This window comes from Pleurodeles waltl, chromosome 1_1 (genome assembly GCF_031143425.1).
Source record: "Pleurodeles waltl isolate 20211129_DDA chromosome 1_1, aPleWal1.hap1.20221129, whole genome shotgun sequence".
Classification (NCBI taxonomy): Eukaryota; Metazoa; Chordata; class Amphibia; order Caudata; family Salamandridae; genus Pleurodeles; species Pleurodeles waltl.
This window is the reverse complement of record NC_090436.1, coordinates 930,394,100-930,419,892: the sequence shown is the minus strand read 5'-3', so window position 1 is coordinate 930,419,892 and position 25,793 is coordinate 930,394,100.

The following is a 25,793-nucleotide window of genomic DNA, read 5'->3' as shown; positions in this document are numbered from 1 at the left end:
AGTCAGGGAACATTTCGTTGCAAGGTTTTTCTGTGCAACAGTTGAATGAGTGGTTAGAAAAGACTCATGCTTCACAGATTACTGTGGTAACCACAGATAAGTCAGAAAGAGAAGAATACTGGAATTTTTTGAGACTGGGTGTAGAAGCTGCGGAACTAGTGGAAGGGACAATGGGGGTGAACAGATTAGAGTCATACACAGAAGCAGAATTGAGGTATCTGTGCCCCAAAATAACTAAAGAAGTGTGCAAGGTGCATCAGAGGTTGGCAAACCTGGCAGATAAATACAATATAGACATTGAGAACACTAAACACTTGAAAAGAAGCTACAGATTAGACTTTGATTCTAAAGATTTTGAGCACATGAGGTCTACCGGAATGAAGGCGCATCTTAAAGAGATACTGCAAAGCGCGCAAATCTGGGGAGCCTTAGAGAAGTGGGAAGGCAGATAGGCAAAGAAAAGAGATAAAGAGAAAGACGAAGGTCCGGAACCAAATCAGGCTAAAGCCGCACCGGACACGGGGACAGTAAAAATGTTACCAATGAGAGAAACAGCTGGACGGGTTCTAGTCCATGTACTGTAGTCTAGGGGAGACATCCTGTCATTCACAAATGATTGTCCCAGGATGAGGTAGAAGCCGATAGAATGGTACCAGCAGACAGATAGGTTTGTGAAGCTTGCGAAATGTCTCTGGGAGGACTTCAATACCCTATTTGAGATTATAGTTTTACCCAACTTATGGCTTGAGTCCAAAAGGGGTGTGGACTAGCCGACACAGGAGCCGGCAAGGGAAAGGTGACTGGAGCACCATCTGAGGAGGTGATGAAGTATTATCATAAAGTGATTGAGTTTTTGAAGCAGAAAGTGTCGCCGAAAGTGACTGATTGGCAGAAAATCGATCGAATTTCGCAGGATACCAAAGAGTCGATTCATGCTTACTATGAGAGATTGTTGAAAGCGTTCAAACATTACAGTGGCACTGAGACCATAGAACGGAAAGACATGAATCATCTTGTGTTCAGGTTTGTTGAAGGATTGAGACCAGAGATTAGCCAGATGATTAAGAATCATTTGATCTGTTAGCAAGCAAAACCAATTGATGAGGTGTTGTAGTATGCAAAGTACTGTAATGATGAAATTGAGTTGAAGCAGAGAAAGTTGAAGGAGAAGGTGATGGTGATGCAGATCAAGGCAGCGCAAGCAGGGATGCAGGGAAATGGAGTACAGCAGATGATACAGCAGCAACCGCAGGGGAATGGCATGTTTCAGACACAGCCGAGAGGCCAAGGTCGAGGTTTTGTGAACCGCGGTCCAGACTTGAATACTGTTGTAGTTCAATATGATGTGCAGGGGATGAAAAAGATGTCACCATGTCACATGTGTGGGGGTGTGGGGCATTGGAAGTGGGAATGCCCAATGGTGGTGCAGGATGGTGTTGTTCAACAAAGCAATGATGTCGGTACATTTCAAAGTATGAGGGGTCCAAAAATGAGAGGACAAAATCAGAACTTCCAGAATAACATGGTTCAGATGCAGGGGTCATAGCCCATGCAGCAATACAAATGTTGTGTGTCCAACCAGCACAAATGCAGCAGGTACAACAGCAGGTTCCCATGGTACCTAGACAGCAAAAGCAATTACCATTAGCTCCAATGGGACAGCAACAGGTCATAGGCCAAACAAAGAGTCAAAATAACACAGTACAGCAGTTTCCATTGTGTGGTGAGGATGGATTAAATGATGAATGGTCGGATGATTGTTCAGACAGTGCGGAGTGCAGGCTTGCAGCGTCCTTAGAGGTAGATCAGAGGGGTCCCTATGTAGAGGGAAAGGTGATGGGTCACAAGGTTTCATTCCTAGTTGATACAGGAGCTACACACTCTACAGTCAGAAGTGCAGAGGTTCCAAAGTTCCCACTTTCGGGACGCACCATAAGGGTGGTAGGTGTAGCAAATCAGTTCCTGACTAATCCAATTACAAATCCGGTTCAAGTTGAGATTGGCAAATTCCAGGGATTACACAAGTTTGTAGTCTGTGATTCTAGTCCTGTGTCCCTACTGGGAAGAGACTTAGGGTCATATTTATACTCTGTTTGCGCCGGAATTGCGTCGTTTTCTTTGACGCAAATCCGACGCAAAGCTAACTCCATATTTATACTTTGCCGTTAGACCCGTCTAGCGCCAAAGATCTTGGAGTTTGCGTCATTTTTTAGTGTGGACACCTACCTTGCGTTAACGATATGCAAGGTAGGCGTTCCCGTCTAAAAAAATGACTCCAAGGCATGTGTGCCCTATTTAAACTCCTTTGCAAAAATGACGCACGGGAGTGGGCGGGTCAAAAAAAATGACGTCCAGCCGATTTTGCGTCATTTTTTAACGCCTGGTCAGGGCAGGCGTTAAGGGACCTGTGGGCTCGGAAGGAGCCCAGAGGTGCCCTCCCATGCCCCCAGTGACACCCAGTGCCACCCTTGCCCACCCCAGGAGGACGCCCAAGGATGGAGGGACCCATCCCAGGGAACTTAAGGTAAGTTCAGGTAAGTATTTTTTTTATTATTTTTTTGTGGCATAGGGGGGCCTGATTTGTGCCCCCCTACATGCCACTATGCCCAATGGACTTATGTCCCCTGGGCATGGCCATTGGGCAAGGGGGCATGACTCCTGTCTGTGCTAAGACAGGAGTCATTTCAATGGGGGTTGGGAGTAAAAAAAAATGGCGCAAATCGGGTTGAGGCCAATATTTTACCTCAGACCTGACTTGCCCCATTTTTTGACGCCCAAGCTCCATTTTCCCCTACGCCGGCGCTGCCTGGTGTGGGTCATTTTTTTTTACGCACACCAGTCAGCTGCGCCGGCTAACATCATTCCATAAATAAGGCGCCCGCATGGCGCTTTGGAATGGCGTTAGCCGGCGTTAAATTATTTGACGCACAACTACGTTGGCGCAGTTGTGCGTCAAAAAGTATAAATATGGCCCTTACTGTGCAAAATGAGATGTTCCATTACCTGTTCCAATGAAGGGATTGAAGTGCAGACAAACAGTGATGATGAAGGGGACGATGGCCAGTTCTCAGAGTTAGAGACTGAGACCACAAATGAAGAATACTCTTTGATAGCCTTATTCCCGATGCTTACAGTGACTGACTTGCCACCTGAGTTGCAGGGGACAGTGACAGAAAAGGTGTGGGACCTGACAGGAAAAGAAGTGGGACTGATAAAGGGAGTAGAACCAGTCAAAGTACAGGTTAAGCCGAACGCAGTGTTTCCTCAGGTACCGCAAGACCACATGGCACAAGATGTCCTCATTCAGGTATCGCAGATAATTGCAGACTTTGTAAAGCAAAGAGTTCTGAAAGAGGTATTGAGCAGCCCATGTAATTCACCAATAATGGGTCTGAAAAAGCCTTGTGGGAAGGTCCGAATTGTGCAGGATTTGAGAAAAATAAACAAGATTGTGGTAAAATGTTGCCCCATAGTGCCAAATCCAGCAGTGATCATATTTCAGGTTCTGTGTGATGCAGAGTGGTTCACAGTTGTGGACCTGTCTCAAGCATTCTTTTCGGTGCCTCTTCATGAGGACAGCCAATTTCTCTTCAGTTTTAAATTCCTGGACAAGGTGTACAGTTGGTGCAGAATTCCTCAAGATTTTTCTGCGGCACCGTCCATCTTCAATCAGCTATTGATGAAGGACTTGGAGTCATTAGAACTGCCTTTCAGTTCGACTCTAGTGCAGTACATTGATGATTTGTTGATTGCGTCCAGAACAAAAGACGACTGCAGGTATGACACAATTGCCTTACTGAACCATCTGGGAAAGAACGAACATTAAGTGTCCCCAAAGAAGCTGCAATACTGTCAGAAAGAGGTGAAGTATTTAGGTCACTTGATTGAAAAGGGCTCCAGGAGAATATCCAAAGAAAGAGTGACAGCCATACTGCAGATGAATCCCCCGACAACTAAGAGAGATGTCACGATGTTTGTGGGAATGGTGGGCTACTGTCGTCAGTGGATTCTCAACTTCTCAATCATCTCCAAACCGTTGGTGAAATTGACAGGTAAAGAAGTTCAGGATGACCCGGGTACCATAACCATGTCCGAGAAAGAGATGGAAGCATTCATGGAATTGAGGGAGTGTATGTGCAGGGGACCAGCTTAAGGTATGCCTGATTACACAAAGCCTTTTCTACTGTTTTGTCATGAACGTGATGCTTGTTCTTTGTCTGTCTTAACATAGGTCCATGGAGGTGCAAACCGCCCAATAGCATATTTTTCAGCTGCTTTGGACCCAGTCGCAGCAGCCTTACCAGGTTGTTTGCGTGCAGGTGCGGCAGTTGGTCAGAGCCTCACACAGTGTGAAGGCATAGTGATGGGACATCCCTCAATCCGTAATGGTTCCTCATTCAGTTGAAATTCTGCTAACCCGAACCAAGACTCAGCACATGACAAATGCTAGGCTGACGAAATATGAGACCATTATACTGGGGTCTCCGAATGTTTCTCTCAAGAGATGTACTGTATTGAACCCGGCAACTTTACTTCCTGTTGAAAATGCTGAGATTAATAATGCTGAGGAAGTAGAACATGATTGTCTTGAGGTAACAGAACTATGCACCAAACCCAGACCTGACACAGTTAGAAGAAAATGATTACATTATGTTTGTTGATGGTTCCTGCTTGAGAGACTCAGTCGGAATACTGAGAGCTGGTTATGCCGTGTGTACAATCACCGGTAGTCTAGAAGCCTCCTGGCTTGAAAGAGTGTACTCTGCTCAAGTGGCTGAATTAATTGCTCTTCCCAAAGCATGCCATGCAGCTGAAAATCAGAAAGTCACTATTTATACTGACAGCAGATACGGATTTGGAATTGTGCATGATTTTGGCCAATTGTGGTCACAGAGGGGTTTCATGACCTCTTCTGGTTCACCAGTGAAAAACGGTGAAAAGATTAAGGACTTGTTGCCTGCGATTCAGTTACCTCTTGAAATTGCCGTGGTGAAATGCACTGCTCATGTTAAGTCACAAGACTTTGTGTCAATGGGAAACGGTTATGCAGATCAAGTCGCAAGGTTTTGCGCATTGAACTGTATATCGTTCAAGGATCAGTGGGAATTCTTACCTGAAACTAAAAATGAAACATGTTTGAACTTTGCATTAAGAGTGTTTGTTACATTAGATGATCTAAGATCACTGCAGGGCCGTGCTAGCAGAGAGCAAAAACGCTCCTGGCAGAGAATGCAATGTATACAAAGGGCTGATGACTTGTGGGTCTCAGAGGAAGGGAAAATGGTTTTACCAAACAGTCTTTTGTCACAGTTTGCAAGGGTTTTCCATGGTCAGGCACATCTTGGGAGAGACACAATGATCAGATTATTCAAAATTGATTGGTTCAATCCAAAATTCAGACAAGCCGCAGAGGTCATCTGTCACAGGTGCATCATCTGTCAACAGATGAATGCAAGAAAAGGGACTGTGGTAACTTTGAGCCACATAGGGAGAGCTGGAGGTCCGTTTAGCAAGATGCAGATGGATTTCATTGAGATGCCTGTGTGTGGAGGCTTGAGGTACGTGTTGGTGATTGTATATGTTTTTAGTCACTGGATTGAAGGTTACCCTACACGTAGAAATGACAGTCTCACGTAGCAAAGCTGTTGCTTAGGGAGTTAATACCACGGTTCGGATTTCCGGTCTCTTTAGAATCAGATAGGGGCAGACACTTCGACAATGAGGTGATTAAGCTCTTGTGTGCTGCATTGGATACTGAGCAGAAGCTGCATTGTAGCTACCGCCATGAAGCATCAGGACTAGTGGAACAGATGAATGGTACCTTGAAGTCGAGAATGGCAAAAATGTGTACAGCTACCAATTTGAAGTGGCCAGATGCATTGCCCTTAGTGCTGATGTCAATGAGAAACACACCTGATAAGAAGACAGGACTATCCCCCTATGAAATTTTGATGGGCAGAGCTATGAGGTTGCCCGCAGTGCCTGCAAATGCTCTTGTGAATATCACGGATGATATGGTGCTGGACTACTGGAAGGGTCTGGCTGATGTGGTCCGCTCTTTCTCTCACCAGGTGGAGGCTAACACATTGCCACCAATCAGTGATCCAGGTCACACCTTGAAGGCCGGTGACTGGGTGGTTGTCAAGAAACACGTGAGGAAGTCATGTTTAGAGCTGCGTTGGAAGGGACCATATCAAGTAATACTGACAAGAACCACTGCTGTGAAATGTGCAGGCGTTTCAAACTGGATACATGCCAGTCACACAAAGAAGGTGACGTGCCCAACTGATGAGGAACCTGAAGTGTCCAAAACAACAGCTGCAGAGAAGGAAGTCTCAGGGCTGGAGAGTATTCAAAGGGGAACTGAGACTGAAGGAGAGCCCACTGAGGATGGCTTAGTCCTTCAAGCAGTAAATGATTTCGAGAGAGGTGACTGTGAGCCTATCTCAGCGGAGGCAGCAGGAGAACCGAGACAAGGAGAGGTTCTCCTAGAAGTAGACGGATACAGGTTTGAACTTGAGCCTGTAACAGACCCTGAAGAGGAGGGGGAAGAAGCAGAGGGAGGTCAAAATGAACTGACTCCTCCTCAGCCGATTGCAGGTCCGTCAAGAGAAAACACCATAGCACAAGAGGAGGGTGCTGTTCAATGTTCTGAAAGGCCAAGCAGAAAGAAAACGCATAAAGGTGTTAACTGGCCGAAGAAACAAGCTGCAGGAGAGGAAGTGGTCCCTTGTGATACAATAGAGGAAGAAGTTGACACAACTAGAAAAGAGGATCTCAGTGAAGGAGAGTTGCAAAGTGAACGCAGACTGAAAAGAAAAAGAGTCGCAAACAGAAGGTACGCAGGTCCTGAATGGGCATATGCAACAACAGCTGAATGGCAACAAGAATTCTTGGCATTCTGTTTTGATCGAGAGGTACCAGGTCAATAATATGGCACCTGAATTCACTTTGAGAAAGTGACTGTGTTAAGTTTAAAATTGAAAATTAAAAGCTGAAAAGCTGAGAAGAGAGACTGAAAAATTACTGGATGTGACACTGATAACCTGAATTGACTCTGAAAACCGTTTATGACAAGCTGTTAACCTGATTTGACAAAAAGGGTCCTGGAGTGAGTGAAACGCTGTCAATATTCGCAGAGAGAAAGAGAGACTTTGCATTAGAGAACAAAAAAAAAAAGAGAAAAGAGAGCTTTTATATTGTCCTCAAGTTGATTGTTTGGTTTGAGTTATTCTGCTATCTGATTCTTTACAAATCATGGCTTACACTAGAGGCAATAGCAAAAAGGGTAGGGTGTGTGGTTGGTTAAGTGCTATCTTAGGTATTGTGTATGCAATAATAATTGTAGGTGTGATTGTGGGAATGCCATGGATGGATAAGAAAGTGACCAACAATGCTTCAAAATCTGACACTGCTACACTAACACCGTGGGAAATGTTTGAGCAGGATGCAAAATACTTGCATGAGGGAACTAATCCAGAAGGGGAAAGCTCTACTAATGTATTCTATCGCTTGCTGAATGAGTATGTTGACACAATGGATGCAAGGAATTGTTATGGGTGTACAAAGATTCCTTCATCAGTACAGCAAGGGGTTACTTATCATAGTCTGCCTCTAACATATGGGATAAGCTGTAGTTTGCTGCTAACAAGATTCTATGACCAAGAACATATGCAATATTTTTATTCAAACTTAGATGTAGTGTTTTCTTTTGTGCCTGTGATTGTGTTTCTAAATAAATTAGCTAAAGAACATAGCATAAAATTAGTTAGGGGTTTCTTTGAGCTGACATTAACATTTGGGACAGCTTATGCGCACCGCAATAATCTAACCTGCTTACTAACACCTGTAGAGAAGAGCTTCTTAGATCACCCTGATGATAGACGCAAAGCACTAAAAGAAAGGCTAGAAAAGGGTCCAGAAAAATGTACATATGTAAATGATTATGCTTACACCACAATAAAGACGCAGGGCAAACTAGCTATAGATGCATTACATGTAGGTAGGCATTGTGTATATAGGCCAAAATCTGAACATGACACTTTATTTGTGGGAACTAGTGAATGCAGGCATGTGTTTTTGTTTCAGAGTAAGTGGACATTCATGTTAAATGGACAGGATCCAGCGATCCCTGGGATCTATTATATATGTGGACTTAATGCTTATTACCGTCTCCCTAAGGAATGGTATGGGACATGTTATTTGGGAATAGTTTTCCCAAAGATTTACCAGATTGATGACAAAGCAAATACCTAAAATGTCTGAATTACAATATACTGGACAAAAGAGAGAGACAGCGGCTGCAGTCGTTGGTGACACATTTGGAGCCATAATTCCTTCAGTAGGGGTTATCTTAAACTCCGTATAGATTCGAAAGTTGTCTACTATTGTGGATAACATGCTGACAAATTTCACAGGGGCTATACTCCTGATGGATACTGAACTTGCTACGGAAAGAGCTATGACTCTTCAAAACTGGCTTGCTTTAGACATTCTTTTAGCGAAGAGCGGCGGAGTCTGTAAGATGCTTAATGAGCACCATTGTTGTGCGTTCATACCTGACAATAGTAAAAAGATTAGAAGCATGCTTACTAACCTAACTAGAGATAGTGCAGATTTGAAAGAGCTGAAGGAACCTGGAGTTTGGGAAAAGGTAGGGAAAGGAATTACCAGAGTAGGGACTTGGTTTAGTAATGTTTGGAATGGGGTGCTCGCAAAAATATTAGGGGGTCTATTGATTGTCCTGACTTGTTTATTGGGTTTATGGGGAGCATGCAAAATTAATGAAAGAATTAAAAGAAATTTGACAAAACAAAGCAAAAGAAATGAAGAAAATGTAAGGGAGAAAATGTTCAATGAAATTTGGGAAAGCTCACACAAAGGGCAAGATGTTGAAATGCGCATCATGCGCAAAGTGAAAGGTTGAAAGTGAAAGGTTGAAAGGGAAAGTTTTGTGTGATGACAAGTGTCATCAGAGGAGGGACTAAGAGAGCGTAGCTTATATAATCTATATTAACATGAAATGTTTATGAACTAATGTATAATAATGCCGCATAGAAAATGTATTAATATGTTTTGCTAAAACGTGCACTTGAAAGGTGCCCACGGGGAGTGGCCGCCAATGTATACGGGAACTAATAAAACTGACTAATAATCATGAAATGTTTTATTAAAATGTGATTTTGCACATATATTGAAAGGTTAAATCTTAGACTTCTGCTAATAAATCATTAGGCTTTAGTTAGGCCTAGCTGCCTGACTCTCATATTAAATGTATTTTTCTAAACGTGCAGTGTGCTGACTTGCTAAAGGACATGAACTCTTGTTTTTCCAAAAGCTGGAAGTTGAATGTAACTGTAGTAGATCCGTTCTCATGAAATTCATCCTGCTTGTAGAAACATTTTAGCTGAATGCAACAGTATAGATCATCCGAAGGTACAAGGTCGCCTAAACCGGTACAGACAATGGAACCACTGACCGAAGATGTGCAAAGGACCACAGGACTATGAAATCATACCGGACATTCCACCCGCTAAAGACATCAATCATAAGAACCAATAAAATACGTAAGAACTGTTATGGGGTAACAAATTCGATGAGCTAATTTGATGTTAATTGGTTAAAGATAGTAGGGTGCAACCCCTTGTCCAACCAGATTTTAGGGGAATGTACAACGAAAAAGGGATAAAACCCCTTGACACACGGAAATGAGTTAGAGAGTTAGGGAGATGCTGATGCGATTTGCTATGATCCAGAGACTTTGTCACTTTGTCTAGTGACTTGCTGATTTTACCTTAAACCATTCTTGCCTTATATTGCCCATTTACACTTTACCTCCTTATGAGGGAAGTGCCCCTTTTTACCCTTCGTGCCAGAGCTGGCGATTCAACTGATGTCCTGAGGACGAAGACAGAACCTGAGTGCTGACCAAATTTGGAGGGTAAGTATATGACAATGAAATTGTGATTGTCTGTTTGCTTTTCCTTTCTAGGTACCAACTGCTTCTCTTTTGACAGAGACCATAGGTAGATGTTTTTCCAAATTGGTGTTACTAAATTGTTTGCATGAAGCCCAACATGCCAATGCTAATTCGAGGTTAGGTGAGGAGTTCACTAAACTGATGCAAATAGACAAACGACTGAATCTATGCTTTGTTGAACAATGCGTTAATATACCCTGCTTAGGACAACCTATGCTGACGACGTGTTATATTCAAATGTTTCTGATTCTTGCTTTGATTAAATCTTAGCAGAGTTGCCATATTGTGACTATGCTATTGTGGTTCTTGGTTTTGAGATTAATAAACTTGCTAGTAGTATTGTAACAAATAGGGAATAAGTATCACTAAATTCATGCTAAACTGGTGTGGTTTTTCATGACTGCAAGGTCATGGTGTTTTCAGAGTTTATTAAATGTCATTGACTAAAGTAAAGTGCATTGTTATAATAAATATTGATGACGTTATTGACATATTGATTGACATGTTGATTAGCTATCTCGTCCTAAGGTGTCTTTAATCAGGGTCAAAAGATTCATTGGCCTAAAACGAGTCCCAAAGTGAGTAAAATAGTCATAAAGGGACGCGTTAGCAGAGTTAAAGACATTTTTTGGACATGGAAACCTACCTTGCCTTAATGAGATGCAAGGTAGGCGTTCCCATGCAAAAAATGACTCTATGGCCTTAACGCCATATTTATACTCCTGTGCAAAAATGGTGCACAGGAGGGAGGAGGGACTGTGGAGGATGGGGTACCCCATCCCAAGTAAGTACAGGTAACTATAGGTAGGTATTTAATTTTATTTTTTAAAGTGCCAGAGGAGGCCCTGAAATGGGCCCCCATACATGGCACAAGGTGCAATGGCCATGCACAGGGGACCCTTTTCTAAGGCAGAGGTCATGTGGCATGGTAGGTTTAGCACCATAAAATGATGCTAATCTGGTTAGAGTCATTTGTTTTTACTCTAACCTGCCTAGCATCATTTTTTGGTGCAAAATCCTCTTCTTCCATACCGCCAGCTCCACTTGACTAATGTCATTTTTTTTGGCGCTAGCCTACCCTTTGCACCGGCTTGCACCATTCCATAAATATGGTGCCCGGCTGGTGCACAGAAATGGTGGAAGCCGGTGCTACACTTTTTGGTGCACAACTGCGTTAGTGCAGTTTTGCACCAAAAAGCATAAATCAGTGCCAAAGTGTGAGTTCAACTTCATTTTACATCAAAAGCAGAATGGGACTTGACACGACTTAAAGAGAAGAACTATGACTAGGAAGAGAAAGCTGGACAATCACTAGTGTTGCAGCAAACACAGTACATGATTTTTAGAACTATTCCATCAATACAAACCCCCACAGGAAGGCTCACTGTTCACCCTCAGGACATCGCAGTGAAAACTTAAAGAATACTACTCCTCTCTCTGTCCGAATCTGTAGACAGAACTCAACTTCAGAGTGCTTTCCTGGAGTCCCTACCCTGACTGACCAAAGCTGCAGGAGCAATGCTGGAAACAGACATTACAGAAGTGGACACTTCCGCTTTTGCCAACAAATAAAGCCCCATAGAGATGCCAACAAATAAAGCCCCAAGGCAGACAACGGTCTACCACTCAAATTTTATAAGATAGCTGCTCTTACTTTGGTTCCATTAGTGAGCGTAGGTGTTGCAGATGCAATATCTACTGAGGGTGTACATCCTGAGTTCAACAAGGACTTGGGGCCAGATGTAGCAAACGATTAGCGAGTCGCAAATGGCAAAATTTGCCGTTTGCGACTCGCTAAACGCGTTTCCCAATGCAGAAATGCATATTGCTAGTCGTTACCGACTTGCAATATGCATTTCCGACTCGCAAATAGGAAGGGGTGTTCCCTTCCTATTTGCGAGTCGCATTGGGATGCAATACCATTTGCGACCGCGTACGCGGTCGCAAATGGCATCGCAGTTACCATCCACTTCAAGTGGATGGTAACCCACTCGCAAATTGGAAGGGGTCTCCATGGGACCCCTTCCACTTTGTGACTGGACCCAAAACTATTTTTTCAGTGCAGGGAGTGGTCCCAGGGACCACTCCCTGCCCTGAAAAAATACCGAAACAAAAGGTTTTGTTTTTTTTAAAAGTGCAGTTCGTTTTCCTGTTAGGAAAACGGGCTACACTTAAAAAAAAAATACTGCTTTATTGAAAGCAGGTCACGAACATGGAGGTCTGCTGACGTCAGCAGGCCTCCATGTTAGCGAGTGCCTATACTCGCTATGGGGCCGCAATTTGCGACCCACCTCATGAATATTCATGAGGTGGGTCATTGCGACCCCATAGCGAGTCGCAGTCGGTGTCTGAGACACCGTACTGCATAGCAATTTGTGACTTGCAAATTGCGAGTCGCAGGGACTCGCAATTTGCAAGTCGCAAATTGCCAATTTGCTACATCTGGCCCTTATTTCCTTAATACTGAAACAGAACAGAGACCAGAAATTATGCTGTAGTTACAGGTCATCTTGCTTATTAATATAGACATGAAGATATAGATGAAACTACTGACCACCAACTTGTGAAAGATTATGCCACTGCTGGTACACAAAGCCAGGATCTTCAACGAACCAGCTGTGAAACTTTTTCTGGACACAAGGATGTGTGCAGCAAGAGGCCCTAGCAGTCTCGCCTAACATGGAAAAGCCATTTTATCTCATAGAATAGCTCCATTTATTTAGAATCTTGGAGACTCTTAGCCTTGAATGCAAATGTCCCAAAAAATAATTGACTGGTTTTATTAAAGTCCTGGTGCTGAAGTCGAAAGTGGACCATCCATTTCTGAATCGTTCAACATCCATTGTTGCCCTTTACAAGGCTGCACCTTATCATCCCTTCTCATTCTGCTTATGCGAGAACCCTCAGCAGCCACTATTAGAAAGTTGCATGAGATCTACAGTATTCCAACTGAAGCTGGTGAGCTGAAGATTTTCCTTTATGAGGATGGCATTTTGCTGACTCTTACAAATCAGGAAAAATCCTTGAGTGCTACTTTGAGTACCACCTCAGCTTTTTCCTCATTCTCGGCTATAAAAAAAGTTCTGACAAAAGAGAATCGCTGACCATGAATTCTGTTACCATAAAAGCAGCCCTTTCAAACCTCCTGCAAAAGATGCTGGACAAAATTACATTTCTGGATCAGCCACAATACTAATTTAATGACAACGGAAAACGTACTGAAGAAGAAAGGCAGTTCAAAATGAACCCTCCTCAAATAAAAACATATCCAGCTGCCACTCTGGGGCAAAGTGCAAATTATTAAATTGATTATACCTAGAGATTTACCTATGTCATCAGCATGTTGCTGCCTGAAATAGATTGCATGATTAAACAATACTTCTGGGATGACCATCCCCAATGTCTAAGAATGGAGAAACTGTACTCCCTTGCAACATCAGCAGGTCTTCGATTGCCAAACATGGACCTGTATTAAGCAGCTCATCACCTTCACTGTTGTTTCCCATATAATAATCTAAAAGGAGCTATTAGACCTATCAGCCTAAGGGTGGTTGTTAGAAATGGGGTCTTTGGTTGACAGTCAGGTTACCCCCTGTTCAAGCAAGGACCCTCACTCTAGTCAGGGTAAAAGAGAATCACCCTCAGCTAACCCCTGCTTACCCCCTTGGTAGCTTGGTAGAGCAGTAGGCTTAACTTTAGAGCGCTAGGTGTAAAGTATTTGTACCAACACACACAGTAAATTAATGAAAACACTACAAAATGACACAACACCAGTTTAGAAAAATAGGAAATATCTATCTAAACAAAACAAGACCAAAACAACAAAAATCCGACATACACAAGCCAAGTTATGAATTTTCAGAGATTAAACTCACAAATAGCGCTTAGAAACAAAAATGCTTCGATGAGATGTTAACACGCCGTCGTGACGGAGTCGTTCCCAACAAGTCAACACCAGCGGCGCCAGACACAGAGTCGTGTAGACCCCCAAGTACAGTACCTTTGGTGAAGAGTGAAAACAAGGCGATGCGAAGTCGGGGATCGCGGCGTCTGTGGGAAACGTTGAATCTGTGCACTTCAAGCGGCGTCGGTCACGACGTGGTGCGGCGACTTCCACAGAGCCGCGGACTTCAGCGGGCTGCAGCGGCGTCGGGCCTGCAAAGAGCATCGCGTTCCAGCGAAGGTCACGGCGCCGGGTGCAGGTGGCGTCACCGGATTCAGCAGCGGCGTCGGTCCGGAGTTGTCCGAAGTCGATTTCCTTGGATTTCCACCAGCCTTTCTTTCAAGGGCCCAGGGACTGGATAGGGCACCACTTGTCAGAGCAGGAGTCTCTCCAGAGACTCTAGGTGCTGGCAGAGAGAAGTCTTTGCTGTCCCTGAGACTTCAAACAACAGGAGGCAAGCTCTAACTCAAGCCCTTGGTGATTTCTTCACAAGATGGAAGGCACACAAAGTCCAGTCTTTGCCCTCTTACTCTGGCAGAAGCAGCACTGCAGGAAAGCTCCACAAAGCACAGTCACAGGCAGGGCAGCACTTCTTCCTCAGCTATCAGCTCTTCTCCAGGCAGAGGTTCCTCTTGGTTCCAGAAGTGTTTCGAAAGTCTGAAGCTTTGGGTGCCCTTCTTATACCCATTTTAGTCTTTGAAGTCACCTTTATTCAAAGGGGACTCACACCTACTTGTGAAATCCTGCCTTGCCCAGGCAAGGCCTCAGACACACACCAGGGGGTTGGAGCCGGCATTGTCAGAGGCAGGCACAGTCCTTTCAGATGAGAGTGACCACTCCACCCCTCCCTCCTAGCAGAGATGGCTAATCAGGAAATGCAGGTTACACCCCAGCCCCCTTTGTGTCACTGTCTAGTGCGAGGTGAAAAACAACCCAACTGTCAAACTGACCCAGACAGGGAATCCACAAACACGGCAGAGTCACAGAATGGTTTAAGCAAGAAAATGCTCACTTTCTAAAAGTGGCATTTTCAAACGCACAATCTTAAAATCAACTTTACTAAAAGATGTATTTTTTAATTGTGAGTTCAGGGACCCCAAACTCCATGTGTCCATCTACTCTCTAGGGGAATCTACACTTTAATCATATTTAAAGGTAGCCCCCATATTATCCTATGAGAGAGACAGGCCTTGCAACAGTGAAAAACGAAGTTGGCAGTATTTCACTGTCAGGACATATAAACCACATTACTATATGTCCTACCTTATCCATACACTGCACCCTGCCCTTGGGGCTACCTAGGGCCTACCTTAGAGGTGCCTTACATGTAAGAAAAGGGAAGGTTTAGGCCTGGCAAGTGGGTACACTTGCCAAGTCGAATTTACAGTGTAAAAATACACACACAGACACTGCTGTGGCAGGTCTGGGACATGATTACAGAGCTACTTATGTGGGTGGCACAACCAGTGCTGCAGGCCCACTAGTAGCATTTGATTTACAGGCCCTGGCACCTCTAGTGCACCTTACTAGGGACTTACTAGTAAATCAAATATGCCAGTCGTGGATAAACCAATTACATACAATTTACACGGAGAGCATATGCACTTTAGCACTGGTTAGCAGTGGTAAAGTGCTCAGAGTTGAAAAGCCAACAGCAACAGGTCAGAAAAAAAATAGGAGGCAGGAGGCAAAAAGACTGGGGATGACCCTGCATAAGCAAAAGTCCAACAGTGGTCTTCCCCCACACATTTTGACTTACTCCTCCATTTATTACTGATCTTGTTTTTGTTGGCCTAAGGATTATGTCTGTGCACTTTTCCAGTGCTGACAATTGCTAAGGTGTGTGTGCTCATTCCCTAAAGCACGGTGACATTGGCCTACACCCAATTGGCACAATTAATGTACATGTACATCCGTAGTAAAGTGGTACTACACATACCCAGGGCCTGTAAATGAAATGCTACTAGTGGGACCACTACACTGATTTTGCCACCCACTAAAGTAGCTCTTTTAAACAAGTCTCCGGCCTGCCGTTGCAGCTTCAAACTTTAATTTCAACTTGGCAAAATAAACCTTTTGCCAAGCCTTAACCTTCCTTTTTAATACATATAAGGCACCCTTAGGATAGGTCGTAAACTGCCCAAAGGGCAGGGTGCAGTGTATTTAAATCGTGGGATATGTACTTTTAAGATTTACATGTCCTGGTATTGAAAACCTCTTTATTTTTTACTACTAGAAGGCTTACATCTCCCATGTGATGACATTGGTTCCCTCATTATATTTAATGTGTGGTAGATTTCAATTGGGAGCAGGTAGAAATATCAATGTTTAGTTTCTAAAGAATTGTAATGCCATGAGTAGGTGTAGCGGCCGGTTGGTCTTTGTGTATTGCTCCCAGACAGTGAGACAAAAGGGACTAGTAGCTGGCAGTATGGGCCATCTCTGTCCCGATGAGGGAGAGGAGCTGTCACCTACCACACTTGCACATCACAAAGACTCTGCCCAACACACTCACAAAAGGTTTTGACATTGTTCTTTTGGTGACCCCAGACATGTAGTGGCCAGGACATGGAGGCAGGAAATTCCAAACACCTCTGAGGGGAGAGCCCCCAGAACCTTCTACAATGGGAACCAGCTATAAATAATGGAGCCTAAGACCCAGTTCTTTGGTACACCTCTCGGCCTGTGGGAGATGCAGAAGGACTGCTGTGCTGCTCTGCCAGAAGGACTGCTACTTTGTGGCACTGCTGCCCTGCTGCATGAGTGAAAGGACTGGACCTGCATCTTGATCCAGTGACCCCAAGAGTGACTTCAAAGGCTAGTTGACTGGGCTCCTGATCAGGGCTTCAGACACAGCAAAGGCTTCAATCATATTCAATCAAACACTTGTAAAGCACGCTACTCACCTGCAAGGGTCTCAAGGTGCTGAAGGGGGGGGTGGGAAGGAACTGCTACAGCTCGAATAACCAGGTCTTGAGGCGTTTCTTGAAGGTCAGGAGGTCCTGGGTCTGTCGCAGGTGGGCGGGGAGGGTGTTCCAGGTCTTGGCGGCGAGGTGGGAAAAGGATCTGTTGCCGACTGTGGTTCGATGGATGCAAGGGATGGCGGCAGGGCAAGGTTGGCGGAGCGGAGTTGGCGGGTGGGAGCGTGGAAGGTGAGTCGCGCGTTGAGGTAGGCAGGGCCCATGTTGTGAAGAGCTTTGTGGGCGTGGATGAGCAGTATGAAGGTGATCCTGTTGGTGATGGGAAGTCAGTGTAGGTCTCTGAGGTTGGCTGAGATGTGGTCACGGCATGGGATGTTGAGGATGAGGCATGCAGAGGCTTTCTCTATACATTGTAGTTTCTTCTGGAGCTTGGCTGTGGTTCCTGCTTATAGAGTGTTGCCGTAGTCCAGTCTGCTGCTGATGAGGGCGTGTGTGACCGTCCTTCTTGTTTCGAATGGGATCCATCTGAAGACCTTGCGAAGCATGCGGAGGGTGTTGAAGCAGGAAGATGAAACGGCATTGACTTTATGAGTCATGGTGAGCAATGAGTCTAGGATGAAGCCTAGATTGTATGCGTGGGTGGTGGATGTAGGTGCGGTTCCTAGGGCGGCTGGCGACCAGGAGTCATCCCATGCGGAGTGGTTGGAGTTGAGGATGATTATCTTTGTCTTGTCCGAGTTAAGTTTGAGGCGGCTCTTCTCCATCCAGTTGGCGGTGGCATGTAGTCCGTCATGGAGGTTGGTTTTGGCAGTGGCGGGGTCCTTGGTGAGTGAAAGGATCAGCTGGGTGTCGTCAGCGTAGGAGACGATGTTGAGGTTGTGGGATCTGACGATGTGGGCGAGCCGTGCCTTGTAGATGTTAAAAAGAGTTGGGCTGAGAGAAAACCCTTGGGGAACACCGCAGATGGTCTTGGTGGCTTCTGACAGGAAGGGAGGGAGGCGGACTCTCTGAGTTCTGCCGGAGAAGAAGGATGTGATCCAGTTCAGGGCCTTGTGGTGGATCCATAGAGCAAGTGCATAGGGTGTGGTGGCAGACGGTGTCAAAAGCAACCGAGAGGTCCAGGAGGATGAGGGCCGCGGTTTCGCCTTTGTCGAGCATGGTCCTGATGTCGTCGGTTGAGGCGATGAGGGCGGTCTCGGTCCTATGATTCCTATGGAATCTGGATTGGGAGATGTCTGAAGCGGGTCAGTTGGATGTTGACGATCTTCTCGATGACCATTGCTGGGAAGGGAAGGAGGGAGATGGGTTGGTAATTCTTGATGTTTTCGGGGTCCACTTTGGGTTTCTTTAGCAGGGCGTTGACTTCGGCGTGCTTCCAGCTCTCTGGGAAGGTGGCGGTCTTGAAGGAGCTGTTGATGATCATGCGGAGTTATGGGGCAATGATGGGGCTCGCTTTGTTGAAGACATGGTGGGGGGAGGGGTCAGAGGGAGATCCGGAGTGGATGGTACTAATGGTTTTGGTGGTGTCCTCGTTGTTGATGTGGGTCCAGGAGAGCAAGAGGTTGGTGTGGCTTGGTGCGTTGGGGTTGGTGGTGGTCTTGGTGGTAGTGGGGGGTGAGGAGTTGAAGCTGTTGTGGATTTCCATGATCTTACTATAGAAGAAGGTGGTGAGGGAGTCGCAGAGGTCTTGCGATGGAGGGGGGTCGATGGAGCATGACCTGGGGTTGGTGAGTTCTTTGACAATGCTGAAGAGCTCTTTGCTGTTGTTGGTGTTGTTGTCAATGCGATCTTTGTAGAAAGATCTTTTGGTGGTCCAGATGAGCTGGTGGTGCTTGCGGATGGCTGTCTTGAGGGCTGCGTGGTTGCTCTCTGTTGGTTCGTGGCACCACTTCTCGATTTTCCGGCACTCCTGCTTGGAGGTCTGCAGGTTGGTGGTGAACCAGATGGCTTTTGTGCTGGTGCAGTTGTTGGGGGATTCACTGAGCGGAGTGAAGGTGTTGGTGCGGTCGTCTAACCAGTGTCTGAGGTTGAGGGCTGCTGTGTTGGGGTCGGTGGTGCTGGGTGGCGGAGCCCGGACGAGGATGGAGATCAATTGGTCTTCCAAGATCTTGTTCCAGCTGCCGTGGGGGATCTGTTGTGGGCGGTGGTGAGTGGCGGGTTTCTGGAAGGGGAAGTGGACGCAGCGGTGGTCCAGTGGAGTTCAATGGTATGGCTGAAGGTGATGTGGCTGCTGGTGGAGAAGATGGGGTCGAGTGTGTGGCTGGCAGAGTGGGTGGGAGTTGTGACCAGTTGTTTGAGACCGAGGTTGGCGAGGTTGTCAATCAGAGCAGTGGAGTTGCTGTCGTTGGTGTTCTCGAGGTGAAAATTCAAGTCGCTGAGTAGAACGCAGTCTGTGGAGGCAAGGGCCTGGGCGCTGACCATGTCGGCGATGGAGTCGCTGAACTGAGGTCAGGGGCCTATGGACCTGTAGACAAGGGTTCTTCTGAGGGTGGTGTTGGCGTTGATGTGGATCTGGAAGTGGAAGTGTTCAGCAGCATTGAGGGTATCATTGGTGTTTGTTGAGATTCCAATGGTGTTCTTGTGGATTATTGCGATTCCTCCTGCTGGTCTGTTGGTGTGGTCTCTTGCGAGTGATCTTATAGCCTTTGGGGATGGCTATGGCAATGTCAGGTTCTGAGGAGAGAGTCATTCAGGTTTCAGTAAGGAATGCGACGTCCGGGCAAGATGAGGTGAGTAGGTCCCAGAGTTCGATGGCATGCTTGTGGATGGAGCGGGTGTTGAGGAGGATGTAGCTGAGGTGATTGTGTATGGTACTGGCATGGTGCTTGGCGGCTTGGGGGCAGGTGAAGCTGCAGATCTGACAGGAGAAGGGTCCGTGGGTGTGCCTCGGGGTGGCTTGGAGGCAGTCGGTGGAGCGGCCTGGGTTGAGGGCGTGGAGTTTGTTGGCATTATAGTGGCGTCTGGTGGTGTGGGGAGTGCATGGGCCAGGGGATCTGACGCTTGGCACGGTCCAGGCGCGGACACCATAAAGGGGAGGTGGGAGGGAGGAGCAGCAGGGAGGCGGGAGCGGAGGGCATGTGGGGGAGCGAGGTGGGCAGGGCCGCAGGGGACGCAGCGGCGGGAAAGGAGAGATCGGCTGAAAGCTGAAAAAACAAGCGAGGCAAGAGAAAAGAAGATAAAAGGCACTAAAAGGCAAAAAACATGAGGAAAGAGGGCAGAAAGCAAAAAGGCACAAAAAGGCAAAAAGTCACAAATACAAAATACAATAACAGGACAGACACACAATACTTACAGCAACCACTAGACACCAGGGATGAGGCACAGGCAGGTGCCTGCGGGTGGTGGAGGGCCTCAAACTCACAGCGAGGGTGGGGTAGAGGGCACGGAGGCAGTCAGGAAGAGCTGTGCGGCATGAGGAGTGAAACCCGACCTAAAATCAGGTCAGGGGTCACTCTGTGCACTGCGCAGCAGCCGCCATTAAGAAGGGAAGGTGGGAGGGAGGAACAGCTGGTAGGCAGGAGTGGTGGGAAAATGGGGGCGCGAGGGGGCGGGCCGCAGGGGACGCAGCGTCGGGAAAGGAGAGAGAGGCTGAAAGCCCAAAAACACGCGAGGGAAGAGAAAAGAAGATAAAAAGCACAAAAAGGCACAAATACAAAATACAATAACAGGACAGACACACAATACTTATGGCACCACTAGACACCAGGGATGAGGCGTAGGTGGGCGCCTGCGGATGGTAGAGGGCCTTGAACTCGCAGGAGCAACAAGGGCGGTGTAGAGGGAACGGAGGCAGTCAGGAGGACCTGAAGCGGCATGAGGAGTGAAACCCGACCTAAAATCAGCCTGATGGGACTCTACTTGCTGTGAGTCTTGTCCTACAAGTTGTGTCACCCCATTCCGGGACCACTGGAAGTGAGCAGGAAGGTGCCCTGCCAGCCTAGCTATGACCTGTAAGGAGAACCAATGCAGCGCAATGCATCTCCTCACAGCTACATCAGAACTGCTGTAGTGTGACTGTCAGAAATGGGGACCAGATTTACAAGGCCCTAGCACCCTTAGCGCTACACTAGCATCATTTTTTCTGGCACTAATGTGGTGTTAAGGAGGCCATTCTCCTTTGCTATAGTTACAAAGTAGTACACTGCATTCATTGCGCCACTTTGTAACCCCTTACGCCACATTATGACTACACTAAGCATAATGTATACAAGGGGGGCATTCCCACATAAGGAGGCCCAGAAACTGGTGCAGTGAAGGTTATAATATTTCACTGCACCATTTTTAGCATCATTTTTAACACCTGCCTTAGACAGGCATTAAACAAATGAGGCACCCATTACTTTTAATGGGCCTCCATTTACTTTGCAGGATTAGCACCATAACTTGTGACAGTAATCCTGCAAAGTACCACAATAGAATCATAAATTATGATGCTATTGTCCTAACGTGTGCCATGGTACGCCGTATTGTAAATACGGCACACACATGGTGTTGATAGGGGGGCGCAGAGGGGCGCAAGAAAAGTAGCGCATCAAAGCTGATGTGCCACTTTCTTGTAAATCTGGCCCGGCGTCTCTAGGATGCAGGGGTATGTACCTAGTCAGGATAATTCAGATACACATTAAAAAATAACTCACCCTCTGGTGGCTTGGCGCAAAGCAGTCAGGCTTATCTAAAGAGGCAAAGTGTAAAGCATTTGTGCAACACACACAGTAACACAATCAACGCATTACAAATAGACGCCACCCCAGGATAGAAAAAAAGACAATAATTTTTAAAGAAATCAAGACAAGAACAACAAAAATCCAGTAAGTAGAAATTGAATTATAAATTTTAGAAGAATAAAAGAGTTTTATGACTTAGAAGCAAATATCGTTTTAGAGATTACTTGAGGTCTGGCTGGACTGGGTCAAACTCAACAGTTCAACCCGACTGCCACAGAGCATGTGCAGGGTACAGGAGCCACCAGGCCTGGGGAACAGAGTGCGTTGAGCCTGGTTGCAAACAAGAAACGCACTGATTTTCCTCATGCAGTGCTGGCTATGCGTTGGTTCCGAAGGCAAAGCACAGCTGCTGTGATGTACTGGTTCCAAAACTGACGCGCTGGATTTCTCCACACAGGGAAGGGAAGCATTGATCTTCCTTCAAGAGTGATGATGATTTAGTGTTGATGTGTTGGTTCCAAAGTCTATGCACTGGGTTTCTACATGCAGTGAAGGGATGTGAAGATATTACTTCAGCCAGAGTAGCGATGAGGTGGTTCAGATGCAGCGAAAATATGATGGCAAAGTGATGACTATGAATGCAATGTGCCAGTTCTAATCCCGCAACAGCGGCAATGCTAGTAAGCCGGAGCAAAACCTGGATTGGGGAGACAGGTGTCACCTGAAGTGGGTTAGACTCAGTCTCCCATACAGCAGGCGAATCTGCCACTCAAATTCGGTAGTCTCATTTGAATAATGAGAGCCTACACAACAAGGTCTAACTCTCAAAGTAGGAGATGAGTGGATTCCCATCGGAGCAAGCATCTGGATCCACTTCCAGTGAAACAGGCACAGGAGCAGCAGTAGAGACTTTCATATCCCCGAGTCTCAAGCAACAGGAGACAAGCCAACAAGTCCTTGGAGATCAATTTGGAGTGCAAGGCAAAGTCCAGTGCTCCCTCAGTTAGGTCTCCCTTAGCAAGGTCAGAGAGCAGCACGTATCAGCGCAGCACAACAGAAAAACAGTCCTTTCAGGTCAGCAGTCCAGCAGAGTGACAGGCCTTGATGCAGCACAGCAGGTCTTCTAACAGAGTCCTGTTGTAAGTCCAGAAGTATCTGATCAGGTGAGGTCAGAGATCCTGTACTTATACCCAAATGTGCCTTTGAAATGGAGATTACTTCAAAGAAGGGTCTTTGAAGTACACCAGTATCCATTTTTCTTCGTCTCTAGCTCCACACTATCAATAGGGGATACTCAGGTGTTTGTGTGGGGACAGACACTGCCTATTCAGATGTACGTGTTATCCCCTCCCCTCTTCCTGCCCAGGAAGAGCCATCAGAATGCAGAAGAACACTCAGACATACCTAACCTTCCTGTGGTTGTGGCTGTCTAGAGGGAATGTCCAAAGCATGGCAGTCAGCCACCCCAGAGGTATATTGGGGACAGGCTGCAGGCACACAGAGCTGTAAGAGCAGAGAAATGCTCCCTTTCTAAAAGTGGCATTTCTAAACAGTAATGTTAAATCCAACTTTACCACTAAAAATGACCATCATTACCATTCCAAAGATATGAAACATTAAACAGCTACTGCTTTCTAATCAGGTATTACAGCGTAAAAGTGTATTAAGAAATTGCCAGTGTTTACCTATGAGAGAAATAGGCCTCTCATTAGTGAAAATTAATTTAGGTGTTTTTACTACGAGGAAATGCAAAATTTAAAAGTGTATGTCCTATTCATTACTTGCAAAGCACCCTGCCCTAAGGGCTACCTAAGGCCTACCTTAGGGGGTGGTGTATGTGTAACAAAAGGAGTGTTGAAGGCTTGGAAAGGGATTTTACATGCCAAGTCGAATTGGCAGTCAAAATGTGTACACAGGCTCTGCAGTGGCAGGCCTGAGACATGCTTAAAAGGTTACTTCAGTGGGTGGCGTAATCAGTGCCACCCACTAGTAGCTTTCAATTTACAGGCTCTGGGTATACGGTATACCACTTTACAAGGGACCTACAAGTAAATTAAATATGCCAAATGTGTATAAACCAATGTTACCATGTTTAGGGGAGAAACACATGCACTTTAGAAATGGTAAGTTTAGTAAAGTTCTTAGAGTCCTAAGGCCAACAAAAAGAATCATCAGAAATGTAAGGGAACAGGAAAAAGGTTTGGGGGAAGAACACCCATATCCTGACAGGTCTAACAGAGACTGATCCCCAATACTGGACCTCAAATCACAGCCCTCATTCTCCTCAGAATGACTGCTGCATGAGGCATGCTTGACCCAGGCCTTCACATCATAAGCCCCTCATCAATGGCGTCCTCCATGACTCTGCATGACTGCACACCATAGCCCTGCAGCATTCCCAGAACCTCATCCTCACTGCACTGCTCTGCAAACAAAAATGTTATGTACTTTCTTCAGCTGACCAAATTTAGTCCCGGTATCTCACTTGGCCTGAACTTGTGAAATAGGCCCTCATTACAACCCTGGTGGTCAAAGACCGCCAGGGCTGTTTTGGTGGTTGCACCGTCAACAGGCTGGCGGTGCAAACTCGGGTATTATGACCGCGGCGGCAGCGCCGCGATCGCACCGCCGGGCCGGCGGTTTTCCGCCACTGTGGTCCCAGCGGATATAATCCACCAGGGCAGCGCTGCTTGCAGTGCTGCCCAGGGGATTACGAGTCCCCTTCCCGCTAGCCTTTTCATGGTGGTAGGAACCGCCATGGAAAGGCTGGCGGAAAAGGGAGTCACGGGGCCCCTGCACTGCCCATGCCTTTGGACACATCCCAAAACCAAGCCCTGCATGTAACACCAATGCATGGCCACCCATCACCAAAGCATGTCCAGTAGAGACACTCACTCATGCCCCAAAATCACCAATCACACAATGGCCAAGCCAATAATGAAAGCACACGAGTAGAGGGTAACTCACCTATTGTACAAGATGGCACACACTGATACAGTAACTATGCATTTACACCCCAACAGGACTCCTACCCAATGTCACCGGACAGGAGGTGGCAGACATATCCAGTCCCCCCACAGAAGAGGCCCACAGTGACGACAGCAGCTCTGCACGCCTGGATCAAGATGACCAGCCCGGCCCATCAGGGACCTCGGGACAGTCCGTTCCCCTGACACAGTCACAAACCACCACTGAACCTCCCCCCTCAGGAAACACTACCACAGCACGCACCCAGCGGGCCCATCCCTCTGTCCCCAGGGCACGTCAATCAGCAGTGTGTCCACCACTACAGGGAACCCAGGCAAGCCCACTAACACAAGATGATCAGGGACCTGGGGGCAGTGGGCACACGGTTCAGGGTACAGAGGCACAGGATAACTGGGAAGCTGGGAGGACTGCTGTGCGACAGGGGGAGGACAGGCCCAGGGAACCCACTCTCCACAAGGATCTCTATCAACATCAGGAGTTTCAGGAGACCCAGTGGCTGCAGGAGGAACACTACCTGGGGATCAGGGTGGACTTGAAGTCCATCAACAACACCCTGGTCACCATTGCAGGGGTGCTGGCAGACCTTGTCAACACCAGGAGGGACACAGTGGCACACCAACAGGCCCCTGACACTAGCCTGGATGATGAACAGCCCTCCACCTTCGCCGGTGCTAGTGGACAGGAGGCACCCTCACAGGAACAACATGCCACCAGCACCCCACCCCCTGCAGATGGAGAACCACCCCGCAAACGGTCCCTGAGATCCAGGAACAACACAGAGAACATTGCCAAGACCCCCACCAGGAAATAAGACCCCCCTGAATGTCACCCTTCTGTCCTACTTTGACACCCTGTCCACCTTAAACTGCCATTGCTCCACTTCCTATGCCCCATTGGACAATGCACCTGTGAAACAAATAGACTGGTCTCTGCCATGGACATTCCTCCACCATCACCCCAGCCCATTTTACAACCCCTCCACTTATTTGCACAGAAATAAACACACTTGAATCACAAAACAATCTGGAGTCAGTCTGTGCTTTCACAAATGTGTAACTGCAAAATCTCTGGAATATAGCAATGTAAATGTACTTGTTCTCATACCAATGTAACACAGCTGTAGGCCAGCAGTAAACATAGCACAGGGCACTAAGTGGGACCCAGATTTGTGAAATGGAAAGCCAAAGTAACAAGTCAGGGTCCATACACTGAGTGAAAATGACAGACTTATGCTAGCTCCAACAATAGTATGTGATGTGGGAAGCAGTTACATCTTCTTACCTGTGTCTCACTGGAAG